General features: G+C 36.2%; 1 pseudogene; it reads right to left on the bottom strand.

Moving 5' to 3' along the window:
- Positions 1-435: 435 nt before the first annotated feature.
- LOC146720945 (uncharacterized) lies at positions 436-3,704 on the bottom strand (annotated as a pseudogene).
- Between the last annotated feature and the right edge of the window lie 2,296 nt (positions 3,705-6,000).

Below are 6,000 nucleotides of genomic sequence, written 5' to 3'. Positions count from 1 at the left end.
AAAGTTATATATTAAAAACATTTTTACGCGTATGTGTTGTATACGTGCATATGTTTAGATATGTGTGGTGCTAACCTATCATGTGTATATGTGTATACGTGCATATGTTTAGATATGTGTGGTGTTAACCCGTCGGAGTTCGGCCAACGCTCCTATCAACTTAAACTTATTAACTTTTTTTCCAAGTTAAATTATTTTATCTCTGATATATCATTGTCTTTGTATAAGTTATAAACGTATTATTTTTAAATTAAAGTATTATTAATTTTTATGTTTATTTGTCATCAATTGTATAATTACCAAAAAATATAGTTCTATATAAAATCAAAATTTCTTTGTTATCTGTTATTATAAATTTCAAGAGAATAGACGAATCAAATTCTAATTTAATATAAATAATATGTTTTTAAAAATTAATTTTTGATTTAACTTGAGTTAATTTAATCTTAACTTATAACTGAGTTAATTTTTGGTTCATGCTACTTTTAACTTAATTAAATTAATGGTAAATATTTAAAATGACTGGCTATATTATTGGTGAAGTTCCTTTATTAGTACAGTAACGTTTCGACCACATTAACGTTATAACTCGTTGGGGTGCACATGTGAAGTGATAACCGAAGTTTTATTTGTTGTTTGGCCGCTTTATGGCGACTTTCGACATTAGTATCAGCCTGAAAAGGACCCGATTTGTGGTCGAAACGTTGCTGTACTAATAAAGGAACTTTACCATTAATATAGCCAGTCGGTCGTTTTAAATATTTACCATTGATTTAATCTTACTGGCATTCAGCTTCTTACTTTAATTAAATTAATTTTAAATATGATGTTTTCTAAATCGGCCAACAGAGCCAAAGCACGAAAAATTAATTATTCGGAACTTTACCTCTTGGTTTGAGATCACAAAGTTCCATATATAAATTAATTTACATATGGAGAAATAGGCGCGAAAAATATAGGTCAAATCTGGAATAAACTCTGGAATAATCTCTAAAACTCTAAAGTTAACTAAACTGTGGAATTAGCTATAAACTTCTTATTCTTTGGCTTTAGCTTCCTTCCGTTTTCTTTTCCTTCTCCTCCAGTTTCTTTTCTTCTCTTATTCTGTCTATCCTCTTCATTACATCCCTTCCTTTTCCATCTCCTTTCAAAAATTCTTCTAATGTCATTTCGTCCTTTGTCTCTTCGCATTCTTTCAAAATATGTAACATATTTTCTATTCCTTCTCCGCATATTCTGCATCTCCTTTTTGCCTCCTCCAACCAGTGCTGGCTCCCTTTCGTTTCGTTCCCGCATCTGTATCTCGCTATCATATTCCTTTCTTTCTTGTTTCTTTTTCCTCTCAAATATGTTGGTGTTTCTTCTGTCATTATATTTTTATATATTTCATTATACTTAGATTCATCTATCCTCTTTCTTCTTATTTGCTCTTCTTTTCTTGCTATTCCTTCCATCATTTCTTGTACTATCTTCTTTGTTTCTTCCTTTTTTCTCTTTTCTCCTTTTTTTCTCCTTTCTTTTCTCCTTTCTTATTTCGGTCTTCTCCAACACTTCTTTTCTCCTTTTTTTCCCATTTGCTTTCCTCCCTACTTCTTACGTCTTTTTTTAGTTCTTTTATGCATTCTACTACAAAGCTTCTTTTCCATATTTCTCGCTGTTTCTTTATACTTAATGGCTCTCATCATAGCTTCCATCCTTAATTCCCTCATCTTCGTTTCTTCCTTCATGATATAATTCGGTGTCCTTTTATCTAGTTCTAGAATCCACTTTACATATTTTCTCTTTATCCCATCCATTCTTTCTTCCTTGTTCCAACCCCATATTTCTGCTCCGTATAATGCTATGCTTCCTACCAATGCGTTAAACATCTTTATTCTTAAAATATGTGATATAATAAAAGGCCAACTTAACGAGCTTATATGATATTAATTAAAAAATTTTTTTATTAATTTACGTCATAATATACAAAAGATAAGATAAACGTTTCGACTGTACGACAGTCTTTTTCAATATCATGCTAATATGTCAAAAAATTAATTTAGTCATATCGACCTTATTATAAATACAACATTTATGAGATTATCATATGACGAATTTTTTAATTAATATCATACAGGGTTTGTCCGGAAAGTAATGCGTCGCATTTTTTTGTGACGCGACTATACATCGCAGAGCGATGGGACCGGTTGGGGAGGAAGGGGGGTACCCTTAGCTTTCCAACGGTAGGTCGCTCAATTGTTTCCATGCGCTTGGAGGGTTAGGACGGCTTATTCTGTGAACCTCTGCTTAGTGGTCGCGTCGAACTTGTGATGGAGAGAACGATAGAGCAACGCTATGCGATAAAGTTTTGCGTGAAGCTGGACAAGACGCCGCTGGAAACTTTTGAAATGCTCAAGAAAGTTTTCGGGGACGATTGCCTTTCCAAATCGCAGTCAAACAGATGGCACAAGATGTTTAGAGAAGGTCGGAAGGAGGTCGCCGACGAGGCCCGCGCAGGACGCCCGTCAACATCGCGAACGGACGACAATGTGACTCGTGTGCGCCAATTATTGAATTCAGACCGTCGAATGAATGTTCGCTTAATGTCGGAATTATTGAACTTGCCGAAAACGATTGTTCACGAGATTGTATCGGAAGACTTGGCCATGCGGAAGATTTGCGCAAAACTTGTGCCCAGAGTGTTGACCGATGCGCAAAAGCAACACCGAGTGGAAGTTTGTGAAGAACTCAAGCAACTCTGTGCAGATAATCCCAATTTCTTTGTTTTATTTCCTCTGCTGAAAAGGGAGCTCAAAGGACAACAGCTCGAGTCGGTTGACAACGTACAAGCTACTTCGACGGCCTCCCTGAACAGCATCCCAGTCAAGGAGTTCCAGAAATCTTATGACGCATGGAAATCGCGTTGGCAAAAATGTATTGACGCAGAAGGGTCATACTTCGAACAATTTTAAGTTGTTTTACCTATGCGATCAATAAATTCTTTTTTAAAAAAAATGCGACGCATTACTTTCCGGACAACCCTGTATAAGCTCGTTAAGTTGGCTTTTTATTATATCACATATTTTAATTGTATACGAGCCGAAGTTTAATTTATAAAATATATATATCTTCATTCTTCTTGTGTAATCATCTCTGAATAATCTTTCTCCGATGCTCCACGTCATTTTCATCGCTATCGTTGCTCTTCTTATTCTTTCCATTATATGTTTCTCTGCTCCTCCGTTCTTTTGCATAATGTATCCTAAATACCTCATTTCCTTTACTTCTTCTATGGCTTCTTCTCCCCATCTCCAATCTCTTTTCCCTACTCGTCCTCTTCCTCTCTCAAATACCAACACCTTCGATTTTTCTGGACTCAAGATCAAGTCCTTCTTTTCTATATATTTTTTAAATTGTTTTATCATTCCTTTCAATTCCTGTTCACTTTGTGCCACCAGAACAATATCATCCGCGTACGTAATCGTCCAAAACTTTTCTTTGCCCACTACTATCCCTCCAGTCTGTTCCTTCCTCATTTCTGCCTCCAGATCCATAATATATATATTAAAGAGAGTAGGACTCATAGAGCACCCTTGTCTAACTTCTGTGCTTGTCCAGAACTCCTCCGATTTTCTTTCTCCTACTTTCATCGTATTCTTCGTTTCTTTGTAAGTTTCCATAATCCTCTTTCTCAATCTTTCTCCTATTCCTGCCCTTTTCAGCATCTCTCCTAACTTTATCCTATCTACTTTGTCAAACGCTGCTTTGAGGTCCGCGAAAAATGCAAATATCTTTCCCTTCTTCTTTGATAATTCTCTATTCACTATAGTTCAATACGTATATGAACTGCATCCTTTTCTAAATCCAAATTGTCCTTCTTCCAGCTTCTTTTCTATTTCCTTCTTTAATTTCTCATTTAATATGTTCGCGTATATCTTGTATGCCGTGTCCATCAGTGTTACTCCCCTGTAGTTTTTCATCTCTCCTTTCTCTCCTTTCTTATATATTGGGCTGATTAGTCTTCTGTTCCATTCCTCTGGAATTCCTCCCTTTTTCCATATCCTATTTATTAGTCTCAGAAACGCCTCTCCTACCTCTTCAGACATCAATCTCCACGCTTCGTTCTCTATCCCATTCTCTCCTGGTGCTTTTCCTTTTTTCAATTTCCTTAATTGCCTTACGAGTTCATCCCTCGATATTTCTTCATCTTCTTCGTTACTTCTCTGTATCGTTTCCTCCTCTCTTCTCTTCTCCAGGATTATCTTTTCTTTTGTTCCTCCCAGCAGCTCCATAAAATGTGCATTCCATTTTTTCATATCTATATTTTCGTCTATTCCTTCTCTTTTCTTCCTAAATTTATTTATATATTTCTACGCTTCTTCCTCTGTTCTTATTGATTTTATCTTCTGTTCTTCCTCTTCATGCCTTCTCTTTTCCTCTTCGCACCATTTTCTATATTCCTTCCTTTTTTCTACGTATTCTCCTCTGCCAATCTTACCTTTTTCTAGTTTTCTCAATTCTTTTCTCAGTTCCCTCTTTTTTATTTTCCATACTTTGCTGTGCCATTCCTTCTTTCCTAATTTCCATGATATTATTCTTTTCTTCACTTTCATAATCGAATCTTTTACTTTCTCTTCTATTTCCTTCCATATCTCTCCATTTTCCTCCTTTGTGCATACCCATCCTTTACATTTTCCATGATACTCTACTCCTTCTTCTGACCATATGCTTCTTTCTATCTGAACCACATTACTTTTTCTTCTCTTTCTTTTTTCTCTATCTTCCAATTCAACTTCCACCGGTATATGATCCGACTCTGTTCTATTTCCTTCCTTTACCTTCTTTACCTCTTCAATTGCCTTTTCATTCGATATCACATAATCTATCACTGATGTTCCCATCTCTTCGATATATGTCCATCCGCCTTCCTTCTCAAAACTTCCATTCAGAATCATCCAACCTCTTTCCCTTATTTTATTTAACATTACTCTTCCTTCTCTATTTACTACTTTGTCCTTTGATCTTCTTGTCTCTTCTTTCTTTCTTTCTGTTTCTATTTCTATTCCTATCGGCCCTCCTTCCGTCCCTGTTCTTGCATTAAAATCTCCTCCTAACAGATATCCTTCCTTTTCCTCTTCTATTTCTTTCATTATATTGTCCAATGTTTTCTCATTATCTTGACTATATAAAGTTACAATTCTCCATCTATTTTTATTATATATACCATAAAACTAATCTCCATCGCTCCTTTGTTTATTTCCTTTACCTTGATTCCTTCCAAATCCTTCCTTATTGCTGTTATAATTCCACCTTTAGCTCTTCCCTTTATATTTTCCTTTATTGCCGGTACACAGTTCCATGCATAATTATTCGACACTTTCTTGCAGATCTTCTTTCATTTTTCTTCCTCCATCCACGTTTCTGTTAATCCTATAATGTCAAAATCTTCTAAATATTCCCATGTTTCTTCACATTTATTTGATAATCCTGCGATATTCCAGAAACAAATTTTTAAACCCCTCTCTCGCCATCCTCCTCCTCTTCGTCCTGTTTCTTTCTTTCTCATTCCTTTCTCACTCTCCTTTCCTCTTCGAGTTTTTCTTCTTTCTCATTCCATCTGTCCATTTTCCCTTCAAATTGATCTTCTTGTATCCAATTTTTGCTTTGCTGTCTCCTTTTTCTCTTTCTTCTCGTGCCATTTCCTTCAATTTTTGTTAAATCTCCCTCTCTCTTCTTGTTAAGTCATCCTCTATTATACAGGGTTTGTCCGGAAAGTAATGCGTCGCATTTTTTTGTGACGCGACTATACATCGCAGAGCGATGGGACCTGTTGGGGAGGAAGGGGGGTACCCTTAGCTTTCCAACGGTAGGTCGCTCAATTGTTTCCATGCGCTTGGAGGGTTAGGACGGCTTATTCTGTGAACCTCTGCTTAGTGGTCGCGTCGAACTTGTGATGGAGAGAACGATAGAGCAACGCTATGCGATAAAGTTTTGCGTGAAGCTGGACAAGACGCCGCTGGA

Source organism: Nylanderia fulva, unplaced genomic scaffold (genome assembly GCF_048542155.1).
Source record: "Nylanderia fulva isolate GAGA-0341 unplaced genomic scaffold, ASM4854215v1 Scaffold58, whole genome shotgun sequence".
Classification (NCBI taxonomy): Eukaryota; Metazoa; Arthropoda; class Insecta; order Hymenoptera; family Formicidae; genus Nylanderia; species Nylanderia fulva.
The sequence above is the reverse complement of the archived record's forward strand: the minus strand, read 5'-3'. Positions and strand labels throughout refer to the sequence as shown.